Consider the following 18,045-nt stretch of genomic DNA (forward strand, 5'->3'; position numbering starts at 1 on the left):
TGTCTGTGAACCTCTAGAGCAGGTGCATTCAACTCTTACCCTACGAGGTCCAGAGCCTGCTAGTTATCTGTTCTACCTGATAATGAATTGCACCCACCTGATGTCCCAGGTCTAAATCAGTCCCTGATTAGAGGGGAACAACAAAGTGTGTGTGTGTGTGTGTGTGTGTGTGTGTGTGTGTGTGTGTGTGTGTGTGTGTGTGTGTGTGTGTGTGTGTGTGTGTGTGTGTGTGTGTGTGTGTCTGTGTCTGTGTCTGTGTCTGTGTCTGTGTGTCTGTGACCCTCTAGAGCAGGTGTATTCAACTCTTACCCTACGAGGTCCAGAGCCTGCTGGTTATCTGTTCTACCTGATAATGAATTGCACCCACCTGATGTCCCAGGTCTAAATCAGTCCCTGATTAGAGGGGAACAATAGAAAATGCTGTGGAACTGGCTTCGAGGTCCAGAGTTGAGTTTTAGGGCTCTATTGAGAGACTTACTTGAGGTTTGCTAGCGTTTTGATCACAGTGAACTCCCGTTTCTGCCCAGCTGGTATCCATTGATGCCTTTCCGCCAGGGCCAGCGTCCACCTCCCCGAAACCGAACATGGCATAGAAGCCGAAATGCAAGAGGCGACCAAGAGAACTGAAACTACACACATCTACCTCCTATAGTAACACAGACAGGAGACAAAGAGAGGGAAGAGAGAAGAAGAATAGATATGACTGATATCGATTAATGTACTGTATAAAGTTGGCACCCTGGTGCTGCAGCTTGAATGACATCCTTCTACTCGGTGACGGGTTCTCTGGCAGAGATTGAGATGTAACTAGTACGTGTATGGCATTCTTTCACTTCAGTTGTAGGCCTACATTTAGTCCAGCACACAAAATGGGAAATTATTAATCTCTGGTTTATAACTTACAATATATCAGACTATGCCATGGTCATTGCCATTTCTCTTGTGGCAATATAGGCTTATGATGGTACAGACACAGGTTCCATCCTATTGGCCTATACACATTCCTGACCTCTTTCTGTCTCGCCCATATAATATATGGCTCCTGACCTCATAACTCATGAATATTCATGAAGGTCTAAAACATCCTGCCAGTTGGCCTTATTCACATGCATAAATATGACTTAATTAGAAAACCAACAAGCCCTATATCGGCCCGTCGTAAATAAGCATCGCCATTCCTTGTTCGTATCAAGTGTTCTGTGTTCTTGTTTACATTATTTTGCTTATAACCCAAACATTTTGTCTGTCAATTAACTGTCATCCACGATGAAATCGGGGAGGGGACTGTGGATCTGTGCATCTGTTCTCATCCGTGCATTCGTTCATACGTTCGTTAGTCACACGCAATGAACATCTGATCAAATGGCTACCCAGACTATTTGCATTTCCCCCCCCTATTTTACACCTCTGCTACTCTCTGTTATTATCTATGCATAGTCACTGTAATAACTCTACCTACATGTACATATTACCTCAATTACCTCGACTAACCGGTGACCCCACACATTGACTCTGTACCGGTACCCTCTGTATATAGTCTCGCTATTGTTATTTTACTGCTGCTCTTTAACTACTTGTTACTTTTATTTCTTATTCTTATTCATATTTTTTAAACTGCATTGTTGGTTAGGGGCTTGTAAGTAAGCATTTCACTGTAAGCTGTTGTATTTGGCGCATGCGACTAATAAATTTGATTTGATATCTCAGACAGCTCTGGTTCGATTTTAATGAAACTTAGGTGAATGATGCCTCTTGCCATAGAGATCCGGCATTTACAACATTACACTGATTGGCCAGATGGTGGCACTATAACAAGATAAAAAATGCTACATTTGACCGAAAGTCATGAAATGTGTTACCTCTCCTCACAAGGAAGAAATTGGCCTCAGGGACCCATGAGGTCCACCATGATGGATTTTCCGCCATTTAGTATTTTGTGAAAAACGCTACTGTTCTAACACCGAATGACCGATCTACAGGAAACTTGATATGTGACATCTATGGACATCAATCAGCGCAATATTTTCCAGACTAGTAACTAAAACAGCATGTCCGCTATTGACCAATAAACATTCACGTGGATTTGGTCTGGAACATAAGTGCATATAAGTCAGTAAAGGATATTTGTATTGTAACGACCCTGGGAAATCGACCCTGCCGCACGAGCATGCTTTTACGGCACAGTCGATAGCGTGCCGTACCTCGGGCTCGAAGGTTGAGGGTTCGAGACCTGCTCCCTGCTGTTTCATTACAGTATTATAACACAATTTGGTACACATGTTGCAAACACTGTCAAGGCTCACATATGCACAAACATTCATATCGACCACATGGTGGTGCTATAACGGGCACATGCTAAGAGACATGAGTCTAGCGAACCCACACGATATCTCCGACACCACTGGCCGGATTTTAACAAAACTAGGTTGAATGATGCGTCTTGCCATAGAGAGCCAGCATTTACAAAATGACATTGATTGGCCCAAGGGGGGCGCTATAGTAATCAACTCTACATATGTTAGTCACACGCAATATCTCAGACACCACTGGCCCGATTTTGATTAAACTTGGTGAATGATGCATCTAGCCATAGAAATTCATAACTTACAATATTACACTGAAAAGCCCAAGGGGGGCGCTGCATCATTTTTGATCATGGTTAGTGATGCACTCAGCAGCCATAGGAGACAGAACTTAATTACCAAGCTGTCACCAAGCTTTGTCTCTGGCAAAACTAATTGGATAGGTCGTGTGGAGGGCTCTGTCTTTTATCTTTCGCTTATTTCTTTCTTATTTCTATTTTCCCATCGCTGTTGTCACCCACGATGAAATTGGAAGGGGGCTGTGGATCTGTCTCTGTCCGTACATTTGTTCATTAGTTGCACGCAATATCTCCAACTCCACTGGCCCGATTTTGACGAAACTTGGGTGAATGATGCATCTTGCCAAATAGATCCGGCAGTTACAAAATTACACTGATAGGCCAAACTAAAATTCAAAACTTTGATCAAGCATATATCCTGTCTCGTTTGAGCTTGAAATGTTGTCACTCATTGGCCCAAGGGGGTGCTCCATCATTAGTGTGGGACAACAGGTTTACTGTTGCCTTGTTTCTAATCAGGTGAGATTTGAAATTCAGACATGTCAAAATGAGATTCAGACATGTCAAAACTTCAGAAATGTTGTTTGTTTGCATTTTAATTTTCATCATTTAATTATCTGATTCTCCTCCATATTGGTTATTCAGAATAAAGTGTGAATGCTATTATGTGTAGAAGAATCTGAACACAATTCCAATCATCTATCACCATAATCGCTGACAGAACTGGACTGACTGAACTGCATGTTCTATTGCTGTTGCTAGAAGTCCCTCCTAGTTCAGTGTTGGAACTATGTATTACAGAACCGTATGGCCTGTAATGTAAGACAAAGAGGATTTAATGAAGAGTAGGGTTATCTCGTGTAGTTGAGGTCAACGTTTGTTTAATAATAACAGTTTATTGTAGCATGCGTGATTGTTTCAATAGGATTACACTTTGTATTGTACACAAAATGTTCTGCATCAAATCAAATTGTATTGGTCACATACACATGTTTAGCAGATGTTATTGCGAGTGTAGCGAAATGCTTGTGCTTCAATGGTGGCCATTTTGAAGCTTATGGGGACAGCAGACTGGGATAGGGAGAGATTGAATATGTCCGTAAACACACCAGCCAGCTGGTCTGCGCATGCTCTGAGGACGTGGCTCGGGATGCCGCCTGGGCCGGTTGCATTTGGAGGGTTAACACATTTAAATGTCTTACTCACATAGGCCAAGGAGAAGGAGAGACCACAGTCCTGGAAGCAAGACGTCAGTGTCCGCGTCATGGCTGGTTTTCTTTTTGTAGTCCGTGATTGTCTGTTGACCCTGTCACATCCGTCTCACGTCTGAGCCATTGAATTGCAACTCTACTTTGTCAAAAAACTGACATTTTGCTTAATTGATTGCCTTGCGGAGGGAATGACTACTCTGTTTGTATGCTGCCATATTGCCAGTCGTCTTGCCATGGTTAAATGCAATGGTACACGCTTTCAGTTTTGCGCGAATGCTGCCTTCAATCGACGGTTTCTAGTTCGGGTAGGTTTTACACTTCCTTAAAAACTCACTCACCGAATCAGCGTATACGTCAATATTATTCTCTGAGGCTACCCGGAACATATTCCAGTCCGCGTGATCAAAACAATCGTTGATTCCGATTGGTCAGACCAGCGTGGAATAGTCCTTAGCACGGGTACTTCTTGTTTGAGTTTCTTCCTATAGGAGTTAGAGTAACAATGGCCCAATGTTTTTCCAGCGCGAGTGCTACAGTCGATATGCTGATAGAATTTAGGAAGCCTTTTCCTCAAATTGGCTTTGTTAAAATCCCCAGCTACAATAAATGCATCCTCAGGATGTATGTTTTCCAGTTTGCATAAAGTCCAGTAAGGTTCAGTGAAGTTCCTTGAGGGCCGTTGTGGTATCGCTCATTGGATGTGACAGGGCTTGCCAACTATTACAGACTACAAAGGGAAGCCCAGCCCAAGAGCTGCACAGTGACATGAGCCTACCAGATGAGCTAAATTACTTCAAAGCTCGCTTCGAGGCAAGTAACACTGAAACATGCATGAGAGAATCAGCTGTTCCAGACGACAGTGTGATCACGCTCTCCGCAGCCAATGTTAATAAGACCTTTAAACAGGTCAACATTCACAAGGCCACAGTGCCAGACGGATTACCAGGACATGAACCCCGAACACGCTCTGACCAACTGGCAAGTGTCTTCCCTGACATTTTCAACCTCTCCCTGTCTGAATCTGTAATATGAACATGTTTCAAGCAGACCACCATAGTCCCTGTCCCCAAGAACACTAAGGTAACATGCTTAAATGACTACTAACCCATAGCACTCACGTCCGTAGCCATGGAGTTCTTTGAAAGGCTGGTCATGGCTCACATCAACACCATTATCCCATAAACCAGAGATCCACTTCAATTTGCATACCGCCTTAACAGATCCAAAGGTGACGCAATCTCTATTGCACTCCACACTGCCCTTTCCCACCTAGACAAAAATAACACCTATGTGAGAATGCTATTCATTGACTACAGCTCAGCATTCAACACACCCTCAAAGCTCATCACTAAGCTAAGGACCCTGGGACAAAACACCTCCCTCTGCCACTGGATCATGGACTTCCTGACGGGCCGCCCCAGGTGGTAAGGGTAGGTAACAACACATCCACCACACTGATCCTCAACACGGGGGCCCCTCAGGGGTGCGTGCTCAGTCCCCTCTTGTACTCCGTGTTCACTCATGACTGCACGGCCAAGCACAACTCCAACACCGTCATAAAGTTTGCAGATGACACAACAGTGGTAGCCCTGATCACCGACAATGACAAGACAGCCTATAGGGAGGAGGTTCGAGGCCTGGCCATGTGGTGCCAGGACAGAAACCTCTCCCTCAAGACAAAGGAGATGATTGTGGACCAAAGACGCCCCCATTCTCATCGACGAGACTGTAATGGAGCAGGTTGAGAGCTTCAAGTTTCTTGGTGTCCACATCACCAACAAACTAACATGGTCCAAGCACACCAAGACAGTCGTGAAGAGAGCACGACAAAACCTATTCCCCCTCACAAGACTGAAAAGATTTGACATGGGTCCTCAGATCCTCAAAAGGTTCTACAGCTGCATCATCGAGAGCATCCTGACTGGTTGCATCACTGCCTGGAATGCCGACTGCCCAGCCTCCAACCACAAGGCACTACAGAGGGTAGTGCGTATGGCAAGTACATCGGCCCAGCCCTTCCTGCCATCCAGAAGCTCTATACCAGGCGGTGTCAGAGGAAGGCAATAAAAATTGCCAAAGACTCCAGCAACCCTATCCATAGAATGTTCTCTCTGCTACCGCATGGCAAGCGGTACCGGAGCGCTAAAGTCTAGGTTCAAGAGGCTTCTAAACAGCTTCTACCCCCAAGCCATAAGACTCCCAAACATCTAAACAAATGGCTACCCAGACTATTTGCATTTCCCCCCCCCATCCTCTTTTACACTGCTGCTACTCTCTGTTATTATCTATGCAACAGTCACTTTAATAACTCTACCTACAGTTGAAGTCGGAAGTTTACATACACCTTAGCCAAATACATTTAAACTCAGTTTTTCACAATTCCTGACATTAAATCCCAGTAAAAATTGAACTGTCTTAGGTCAGTTAGGATCACCACTTTATTTAAAAAATGTGAAATGTCAGAATAATAGTATAGAGAATGATTTCTTTCAGCTTTTATTTCTTTCATCACATTCCCAGTGGGTCAGAAGTTTACATACACTCAATTAGTATTTGGTAGCATTGCCTTTAAATTGGTTAACTTGGGTCAAACATTTCAGGTAGCCTTCAACAAGCGTCCCACAATAAGTTGGGGGAACATTTGCCCATTCCTCCTGACAGAGCCGGTGTAACTGAGTCAGGTTTGTAGGCCTCCTTGCTCGCTCACGCCTTTTCAGTTCTGCCCACAAATTTTCTATGGGATTGAGGTCAGGGCTTTGTGATGGCCACTCCAATGCCTTGACTTTGTTGTCCTTTGGAAGTATTCTTCGGGTCATTGTCCTTTTGGAATAGCCATTTGCGACCAAGCTTTAACTTCCTGACTGATGTCTTGAGATGTTGCTTCAATATATCCACATCATTTTCTTTCCTCATTAAGCCATCTATTTTGTGAAGTGCACCAGTCCCTCCTGCAGCAATGCACCCCACAACATGATGCTGCTTGACGTTTGGGATGGTGTTCTTCGGCTTGCAAGCCTACCCCTTTTTCCTCCAAAAATAACGATGGTCATTATGGCCAAACAGTTCTATTTTTGTTTCATCAGACCAGAGGACATTTCTCCAAAAAGTATGATCTTTGGCCCCCATGTGCAGTTGCAAACCGTAGTCTGGCTTTTTTATGGCGGTTTTGGAGCAGAGGCTTCTTCCTTGCTGAGCGGCCTTTCAGGTTATGTCGATATAGGACTTGTTTTACTGTGTATAAAGATAATTTTGTACCTGTTTCCTCCAGCATCTTCACAAGGTCATTTGCTGTTGTTCTGGGATTGATTTGCACCTTTCGCACCAAAGTATGTTAATCTCTAGGAGACAGAACCTGTCTCTTTCCTGAGCGGTATGACGGCTGCGTAGTCCCATGGTGTTTATACTTGGTACTATTGTTTGTACAGATGAACGTGGTACCTTCAGGCATTTGGAAAAAGCTCCCAAGGACGAACCAAACCTTTTTTTCTCAGGATGTCAAGCAAAAAGGCACTGAGGTTGAAGGTAGGCCTTGAAATTATATGCATATTATTAGTCTATTTGGATAGAAAACACTCTAAAGTTTCTATAACTGTTTGATGATGTCTGTGAGTATAACGTAACTCATATGGCAGGCGAAAACCTGAAAAAACTCCAACCAGGAAGTGGGAAATCTGAGGTTTGTAGTTATTCAACGCTTGGCCTATCGAAACACAGTGTCTATGGGGTCAAATTGCACTTCCTAAGGCTTCCACTAGATGTCAACAGTCTTTAGAACCTTGTTTGAGGCTTCTACTGTGAAGTGGGGGTCAGTGGTCTGGCAGAGTGCCACGAGCTCGTGATGCTCATTCACGTGAGAGTTAGCTCGCATTCCATTGCATTTCTGAAGGCAAAGGTATTCTCCGGTTGGAACATTATTGAAGATTTATGATAAAAACATCCTAAAGATTGATTTTATACATCGTTTGACATGTTTATACGGACTGTAATGGAACTTTTGGGCTTTTTGTCTGCACCTAGTGCTCGTGGGTCATGAAGTTGGATTACTGGGCTGAACGTGCTAACAACAAGGGGGACAACTTTGGACATAAATTATGAACTTTATCGAACAAATCAAACATTTATTGTGGAACTGGGATTCCTGGGAGTACATTCTGATGAAGACCATCAAAGGTAAGTGAATATTTATAATGCTATTTCTGACTTCTGTTGACTCCAACACGGCGGATATCTCTTTGGCTTGTTTTGTCGTCTGAGCGCCGTACTCAGATTATTGCATGGATTGCTTTTTCCGTAAAGTTTTTTGAACTCTGACACAGCGGTTGCACTAAGTAGAACTCTATCATTAATTCTGTGAATAACACTTGTATCTTTTATCAATGTTTATTATGAGTATTTCTGTAAATTGATGTGGCTCTCTGCAAAATCACCGGATGTTTTGGAAGCAAAATATTACTGAACGTAACACGCCAATGTAAACTGAGATTTTTGGATATAAATATGCACTTTATCGAACAAAACATACATGTATTGTGTAACATGATGTCCTCTGAGTGTCATCGGATGAAGATCATTAAATGTTAGTGATTAATTTTATCTCTATTTCTGCTTTTTGTGACTCGTCTCTTTGGCTTGGAAAAATGGCTGTGAGTGTTTTTGTGACTTGGCTCTGACCTAACATAATCATATGTTGTGCTTTCGCTGTAAAGTCTATTTGAAATCGGACACGATGGGTCGATTAACAAGAAGTTTGTCTTTCATTTGGTGTATTGCACTCGTTAATGTGTGAAAGTTCCATTTTTCTAAAAAATATTTTTGAATTTTGCGCGCTGCCTTTTCAGCGGAATGTTGTCTTGGGGTGCCGCTAGCGGAACCCCTAGCCATAAGAAGTTTAAAGGCACATTCAACTTAGTGTATGTAAACTTCTGACCCACTGGAATTGTGATACAGTGAAATATATGTGAAATAATCTGTCTGTAAACAATTGTTGGAAAAATTACTTGTGTCATGCACAAAGTAGATTTCATGACAGACTTGCCAAAACTATAGTTTGTTAACAAGAAATTTGTGGAGTTGTTGAAAAACAAGTTTTAATGACTCCAACCGAAGTGTATGTAAACTTCCGACTTGTACAAACTGTACATGTACATATTACCTCAATTACCTCGACTAACCGGTGCCCCCGCATATTGACTCTGTACAGGTATCCCCTGAATATAGCCTCGCTATTGTTATTTTACTGCTGCGCTTTAATTATTTGTTACTTGTATTTATTTTTCTTTTCTTTTTTGTAAGGTATTTTATATATATATATATATATATATATATATATATATATATATATATATATATATATATATATATATATATATTAACTGCATTGTTGGTTAGGGCTTGTAAATAAGTATTTCACTGTAAGGAATACCTGTTATATTCGGAACGTGAGAAGTACAATTTGATTTGATTTGATAAACATGGCTGTGAAAATAACCGAATAGAATTATTTTGGGAAATAATACGGTCGGCATTTGATTGTGAGGAATTCTAGGTCAGGTGAACAAAAGGACTTGAGTTCCTGTATATTGTTACAATTACACGATGAGTCGTTAATCATGAAACATTACACCCCTGCCCTTCTTCTTCCCATAGAGACATTTATTGCTGTCAGTGCGATGCACTGAGAATTCAGTTGGCTATACCGACTCCGACAGCATATCCCCAGAGAGTTATGTTTCCGTGAAACCGAGTATGTTACAATCCCTGATGTCTCTCTGGAAACCAACCCTTGCCCTGATTTTGTCAACTTTGTTATCTAGGGATGGACATTAGCGAGTAATATACTTGGAAGCGGTGGGGGTGTGCGCTCCTCCGAAGTTTGACTAGAAGACCGCTCTGACTCCCTCTCCTCCGGCGGCGTTGTTTTGGGTCGGCCTCTGGAATCAGTTCAAATGCCCTGGTGGTGCGGACAAAGGATCCACTTTGGGAAAGTCGTATTCCTGGTCGTAGTGCTGGTAAGTTAACGTTGCTCTGATATCCAATAGTTCAACCCGTCTGTATGTAATTACACTTAAGATTTTCTGGGCTAACAAAGTAAGAAAAAATACATCAAAAAACAATTTACTGCAATGTTTCCTAAGGACTTGAGTTCCTGTATATTGTAACAATTACACAATGAGTCGTTAATTGTGAAACATACACCCCTGCCCTTCTTCTTCCCATAGAGACATTTATTGCTGTCAGTGCGATGCACTGAGAATTCAGGTGGCTATACCGACTCCGAAAAGCATATCCCCAGAGAGTTATGTTTCCGTGAAACCGAGTATGTTACAATCCCTTATGTCTCTCTGGAAAGCAACCCTTTCCCGGATTTTGTCAACTTTGTTATCTAGGGATGGACATTAGCGAGTAATATACTTGGAAGCGGTGGGGGTGTGCGCTCCTCCGAAGTTTGACTAGAAGACCGCTCTGACTCCCTCTCCTCCGGCGGCGTTGTTTTGGGTCGGCCTCTGGAATCAATTCAAATGCCCTGGTGGTGCGGACAAAGGATCCGCTTCGGGAAAGTCGTATTCCTGGTCGTAGTGCTGGTAAGTTAACGTTGCTCTGATATCCAATAGTTCAACCCGTCTGTATGTAATTACACTTAAGATTTTCTGGGCTAACAAAGTAAGAAGAAATACATCAAAAAACTATTTACTGCAATGTTTCCTAAGGACTAGAAGCGAGGCAGCCCTCTCTGTCAACGCCATCGCAGAGTTGCTATTTTTTCATAATATTTATAACTGATTTTACTAAACATTATACTGCATTTATAACACGGATACAGCTAATGCAATAAACATATTGTTTGAATGTCCACAAAAAGAGGGCATTCTATCTACAAAGTATATTTTGTGTGGCATGTTTTCCAGTAAACCCTGGTACTGTCTCTTATCTCTTCACAGCCCAATCCTCTTGTCTATCAGGCTAAGTCGGGAGAAGCTCACACAGCACCGCCAACACAAAAGATCAGACAATTCACTACCAGGAACTTCACCTCCTCCTCAGACAGACAGACAGACTGACAGACGTATGGTAAGGTTTGTATTCTCCGAACACCAGAACCAAATAACACCTGCCCAAGCCAGCTATTAGAATTGTTAACATTTATGTTAAGAGTATGTCACAAGAGACTCAGCGAGTGTGAGAAAGCCCTATCTATACCGTGAGAAAAAACAGAGAACGTGTGAGGGACAGGATGACAGCCCTTCCCCCTTGTTCTCCAGGGACTGTTCATTCTTCCAGGGGGCCTGTTAACCAGATCTAGTAGTCAGAAGACAATACCAGCAGCTCTGCTCAGGGCCTCCCACATCCCACAATTGCAGCGATGGAGCTAATTAAGAACCAGATTGCGCCAACCACTAGTTCCTCACCAACCATTCTATTGTGGCGAAGGAGGACCATATAATACTGAAACCCATACCTTATGTGAGGATCGCACACACACGCAGACACACAACTTGGTGGAATTGTAAAGTAAATATGCATACCATTTACATATTAATCCACTCAGTGTATATTTGAGCTGTATTAGATCCCTGTTCCATTGCTCAAGGTCTCTGTGTTACGAAGCAGCTCAATTATCAATAGCATTGTAGTGATGTCTACATCTTAAATGGGATAATACTGGAGAACATGAGAACGTACCCATGATGATGTGCATTGCAGTGGTAACAAGGTGCCATATGCCATAGACAGAACGAACACGTCACCGTGTCAGTGGAGCCTGGAGAAAAAGAGATGCAGAACAACATCAGTGGAATGCCATACACATGATATTGTCGTCAAACAATAAGTAGTTCTCAAAGGGGAAATGTCTATACCATCCAGGTATTTCTGCTATTTGCATTCACTAATTATCCTATCAATTATCCTATTTACCAAACCTATGACTGAGCTTAATTATTGCAGAAGTAAGCCATCTGAATGTAGCAAGCTATCACAATTCGCAATGATACAAAAGACAAGAAAGCCTATGCAAACACAATGTATCTTACTATTTGTAGACGAGGTAGCTAGGGTTAATAATTAATTAATTCAACTTAATATTGTCTGGTGCCAATTAGGCTGAGTTTACCTTGCTGGCGGTGGTGGACAGGATAGAACAGGTGTCAGTGTGTTTGTACTGATTATAGACAGAGACAAACACACAGAACGGAGAGAGAGAGAGAGTGGGAGAGGGTGAGAGAGAGAGAGAGAGAGAGAGAGAGAGAGAGAGGAAGAGAGAGTGAGATTTACTGTATATACGGGGAGAGAGAGAGACAAAGCATGAGACAAAGAGACAAAGGGGAGCGACAGAAAGAGAAAGAAAGGAGAGAAAGAGAGACAGATTTACTGTATATACAGAGAGAAAGAGAGAAAGAAAGCGAGAGAATGAAAAAGTGAGCGAAAGAAAGATATGGAGAGAGAGATAGCAGAGAGATAGCAGAGAGAGAAAGAGAGCGCAGGTTGTCTCTGTCACTAGGTGAGTAGGCATTTCCTTTCAAGCTGCTATCTGCCATGTTGTTTGCTCAGATTAACAGGATATGAGAACTGATGTCTGTAAAGAAGTGCATTACAGACAGATAGGACAGGCTGGGTGGGTGGGTGGGTGAGTGGCTAGGTGAGTGAGTGAGTGAGTGAGTGAGTGAGTGAGTGAGTGAGTGAGTGAGTGAGTGAGTGAGTGAGTGAGTGAGTGAGTGAGTGAGTGAGTGAGTGAGTGAGTGGCGGTAGAGGCCTGGACAGCACAGAGCACAGAACACAGGGGTGATGCTCAGACAGCTTGGCTACCGATAGATATTATATAGTGCTGACCTCTGACCTTCCAATCCACTGCTACTATTACACTGTTACTGTAACAAAGTTGTTCCCAATGATACGATTTATTTTAAAGTGATCTAGATCTTCATTTCTACAATTATTCATTCAATGTATTGATTGGACTAAGACATTTCAAAATGTTTAGATGCTTAGGCATTGTAATGGCATATTATGCAAATTAACTAATAATTTTCATAGTGTGATTCATCTCTTCTTTACTCCATTGCATGGAATGCTTTTGTCTCTTATAATCCAATATATCTACAGCGCAGATAAATACCACATGAGATTTCCCTAATACTACAAAGGAACTAGTGTAGATAATAATGTAGTATTTTCCATCATCAGTTTTGTTTACATCTATTGTTCCTAACCATTGTTGTGTGTGGTGCTCATATTATCAACAGCGATTGTAATTCTATAATTCACCCTCGTTAATTTCCCCTTCCCAAAAGGCACACGCACTGCCTCATACATACATACAACATGACGGATGAAGAGAGCTAACATGCAGGAGGAGGGGAGGAAGAGAGACAGAGAAGGAAAAGAGAGAGAGAGAGAGAGAGAAAGAGAGATTGTGTGTGTGTGTGTGTGTGTGTGTGTGTGTGTGTGTGTGTGTGTGTGTGTGTGTGTGTGTGTGTATGTGTGTGAGAGTGTGTGTGTGAGAGAGAGAGAGAGAGAGAGAGAGAGAGAGACCCTAAACAGAGAGTACACAGTGGCAGATTACCTGACCACTATGACTAACCCAAACTTAAGGAAAGCTTTAATTATGTACAGACTCAGTGAGCATAGCCTTGCTACTGAGAAAGGCAACCGTAGGCAGATCTGTCTCTCAAAAGAAGACAGGCTATGTGCACAGTGGCCACAAAATGAGGTGGAGCTGCACTTCCTAACCTGCTGCCAAATGTATAACTATATAGACACATACACCCTTTTCTACTTTAACTATTTGCACATAATATGACATTTAAAATGTCTTTATACTAATGGAACTTTTGTGAATGTAATATTTACTGTTCATTTGTCTACTTCACTTGCTTTGGCAATGTTAACATATGTTCCCATGCCAATAAAGCCCTTAAATTGAATTGAATTGAGAGAGAAAAATAGAAAAAAGGAGAGAGAGAGAGAGAGAGAGAGAGAGGGAGGAAAAAAATGTCCTTGGAAGTGTGTGAGGCACTTCTGCAGAACAATTAACTTAATTTAGCAGACAGCATGAATATTCATAATCTCATTAATGTCTCCCCGCCCCTATCCGGGCCGGCAGATGAATTGGATGCAATGACTCGCTAGTCTAGTCAAGCATGACAGAGAGTGAGAGTGAGAGAGAGAGAGAGAGAGAGAGAGAGAGAGAGAGAGAGAGAGAGAGAGAGAGAGGGGGGGGGGGAGAGGGATAGGTAGAGAGAGAGGGAGAGAAAGAGAGGAGAGAGAAAGAGAGAGAGAGAGAGAGAGATAGAGAGAGAGCGAGAGAGAGAGAGAGAGAGAGAGAGAGAGATGGGAGACTTACGAGAGACTAAGAAACTAACGGCACCAACATTGGAATTTCAAAGAAATTAACAGTTAAACAAGTCAAATTAATTAGAATTCCGGAGCGTCTATGCTATACATACAAAACAGCTGTATAAAAAAAATATATAATAATGTTTTCTTGTCACATACACCAAATTGGTGCAGTGTATAATAGGCTAGTATATAGAAATGATAGCTTGATTAGCATGCACAACGCATTAAGTAGCCCATATTTTTAAGATACAAAAATGTATTTGTAGTCCTCTTTGTAAAAAACGAACAATTTATTATTTTATTTTTTATAAATGTAAAGTGAAATTAGTTGTTTTACAGCAGCATACCCCAACTGGTGGCTCGCAGGTGATTTTATTTGGCCACTGAGTTTTTTTGTTTGCAAAAAATAAATACATTTATTTTTTATTTTTATAATTGCTTTTATTATTGGACATAATATACTGTCACACCACCAGCAAATCAGCTCCAAGTAATTTTAATTTTGGAAATATGTTCCAAAGTATTCCAACGCGTAATACAGTGGGGGGGCCTGTAATTTAAAAAGATGAGAGAGGCCTGTAATTTTCATCATAGGTACACTTCAACTATGACAGACAAAATTAGAAAAGAAAATCCAGAAAATCACATTGTAGGATTTTTAATGAATTTATTTGCAAATTATGGTGGAAAATAAGTATTTTATGTTAGGGCTTTTTGCGGGCAAATTGCAGTGTACAAATGATTTGTAATTATGTTCCGGCCCCCTGACCATCCACTCAAGAAAATAAATCATCCCGCGGCTGAATCTAGTTGATGATAAGTCATAGTAGTACAGCCCTAATGTAGCAAATTAGGGTTAACTTCTTGACGCACCCATCCCTTTAGCGGGATCATTTTCATCAATACCCGCTGAATTGCAGAGCGCAAAATTCAAATTAAATTACTAAAAATATTTCATTTTCCTGAAATCACAAGTGCAATATAGCAAAACACAGTTTAGCTTGTTGTTAATCCACCTGGCGTGTCAGATTTCAATACAGCTTTTCGGCAAAAACATAACAAGCGTTTATGTAAGAACATCTCTTTCAGTAGACAAAATACTACAAACACTAGCAGCCAAGTAGATTGGTCACGAAAGTCAGAAAAGCAATAGATTCAATCGCTTACCTTTGATGATCTTCGGATGTTTGCACTCACGAGACTCCCAGTTACATAATAAATGTTCCTTTTGTTCCATAAAGATTATTTTTATATCCAAAATACCTCCATTTGTTTGGCGTGTTATGTTCAGAAATCCACAGGCTCGAGCGGTCACAACATCGCAGATGAAAATTCCAAATAGTATCCGCAATGTCCACAGAAATATGTCATACTGTGTTTTTCATAATATGTCAAATACTTTCTCGCTCATTTTTCAAAATAAAAGCCTGAAACTATGTCTAAAGACTGTTGACACGTTGAGGAAGCCATAGGAAAGGGAATCTGGTTGATATCACTTTAAATGGAGGCAAGGCATCCAATGGAACAGAGAGCTTTCAGGAAAAACAGCACTTCCGGGTTTGATTTTCCTTAGGTTTTCACCTACAATATCAGTTCTGTTATAATCACAGACAATATTTTTACAGTTTTGGAAACTTTAGAGTGTTTTCTATCCTAATCTGACAATTATATGCATATTCTAGTTTCTGGGCCTGAGAAATAGGCAGTTTCAAATGGGTATGTTTGTTAGCCAAAAACGAAAATCCTGCCCCCTACACTCAAGAAGTTAAGAGCCTTGCTCAAGGACACATCTACAGATTTTTCTCTTTGCCGGCTGAGGTTTTCAAAACAGAAACCTTTCGGTTACTGGCCCAATGCTTTAACCGCTAGACTGCCGCCCTTAACTCAATTTTTAAATCTCAGCAGACAAATAAATTAATTAAATGAAAAAACTGTAAGATATATAATAAATATGGATATTGTTGAGACTATGAATATAATGGTTTACTTTGACAGTACCCTAATTCCAACTATTTTCTAAATTCAAATGGTGTAATTTTGATAAACTGTGGAGTTTATTTATTATTTCCTTCAACAAAGGAGACATGATAGCATCCCTCCTTCAGCCTCAGGAGTGACATAGTCATGGTACAGTGGTGCCTATCGCTCCTCTCTCTCCTGTTTGTGACAAGAAACTGTTCACAAATACTCCCGTGGGAACACCCACTAATGAAGAGAAACAGTGACCTCTGAGCGACCAATTTGCAGTGAGTGCAGAGTGGCTGCTAACAACAGCACTCCATTTTACCACCCACCACCACAGCCTAGAACGGCACATGAAGGTCAAACTGTTGGCACAAAAAGCCGGACTGGCCCACGGCAGCGTTGTTGATACCCTCACTGCCGGCTGTGGTGTGTAGGGTCACTCATGATACGTGAGTGTGTGTGTGTATGTGTGGCTATGGGGGTTTATTCCACAATTGGAGTGATGAGCTCTCTATACTACAAGCTCTCACAGTCTCACATCAGAATTAGATGTTCATCCATGTTTCTTAAATGTCAAATTTCAAAGTTGTTGCAAACATCAAATTTCGAAGTGTTTAAAGTTGCAATATGTAACTTTTTGGGTGAACCGACCAAACTCACGTAGAAATGTGAGTTATAGATCTATCATTCTCATTGAAAGCAAGTGTAAGAAGCGGTAGATCTATTTTATGTGCGCTATTTTAATGTTTTATTTTTTGCCTCTTTTACTTTCGATTTTGTACACCAACTTCAAACAGCTGAAAATACAATATTTGGGGTTATGAAAAATATATTTCACAGCGGTTTAGATGGTACAATGATTCTCTACACTATACTTGCTTGTTTTGTCATATAAAGTGGCTTCAGAAAGTATTCACACCCCTTGACTTTTTCCACATTTTGTGGTGTTACAGCCTGAATTTAAAATAGATAAAATTGAGATTTATTTTGTCCCCGACCTACACACAACCCCCCTTATTGTCAACGTGGAAATATGTTTTTCCAAATGTTTCCAAATGAATTGCAAAATAAAAGCTGAAATGTCTTGAGTCAATGAGTACTCAACGCGTTTGTTAGGACATGCCTAAAAAAGTTCAGGAATAAGAATTTGCTTTAGAAGTCACATAATACGTTGCATGGACTCTGTGTGCAATAATAATGTTTAACATGATTTACAATTACCTGTACATTTACACATGCCAATTACCTGTAAGGTCCCTCAGTCGAGCAGTGAATTTCAAACACAGATTCAACCACAAAGACCAGGGAGGTATTCCAATGCCTAGCAAATAAGGGCACCTAGTGGTGTAAAAAAACAAATATTATTGGCCGAGTTACAGTTTTGACTTAAATCTGCTTGAAAATCTATGGTAAGACCTGACAACGGTTGTCTAGCAATGATCAACAACCAACTTGACAAAGCTTGAAGAATTCTGAAAAGATTGATGGGCAAATGTTACACAATCCAGGTGTGGAAGCTCTTAGACTTACTGTTACGGGTGTGTACTGGAGGCGAAGTCAGGTGCAGGAGAGCAGAGTGGAGATAACAGGCACACTTTTTATTCCAAACGAAAGCACATAAGTACATAAACGTGCCCAAAACAGGGAACATAAACAAAAGTCGATCACCCCCCCCCCCCCCCCCCACACACACACTCGGGGATGACCCAGAGGGTGAGGCACAGGGCGATCCGGCCGGGGACGGTGAAACTCCCGCAGCAGTTCGGGGTCCAAAACATCCGCAACCGGGACCCAGCACCTCTCCTCCCACTCCACGAGGTACTGAAGGGCCGCTGCCCGATGCCTCGAATCCAGCATGGAAAGAACGGAGTACGCTGGGGCCCCCTCGATGTCCAGAGGAGGCGGAGGAACCTCCCACACCTCAGATTCCTG

General features: G+C 41.6%; 1 pseudogene; it reads right to left on the reverse strand.

Annotated features, from left to right (window-relative positions):
- Positions 1–18,045, reverse strand: part of LOC110520318 — a 41,279-nt pseudogene that overhangs the window by 7,559 nt on the left and 15,675 nt on the right.

Source organism: Oncorhynchus mykiss, chromosome 3 (assembly GCF_013265735.2).
Source record: "Oncorhynchus mykiss isolate Arlee chromosome 3, USDA_OmykA_1.1, whole genome shotgun sequence".
NCBI lineage: Eukaryota > Metazoa > Chordata > Actinopteri > Salmoniformes > Salmonidae > Oncorhynchus > Oncorhynchus mykiss.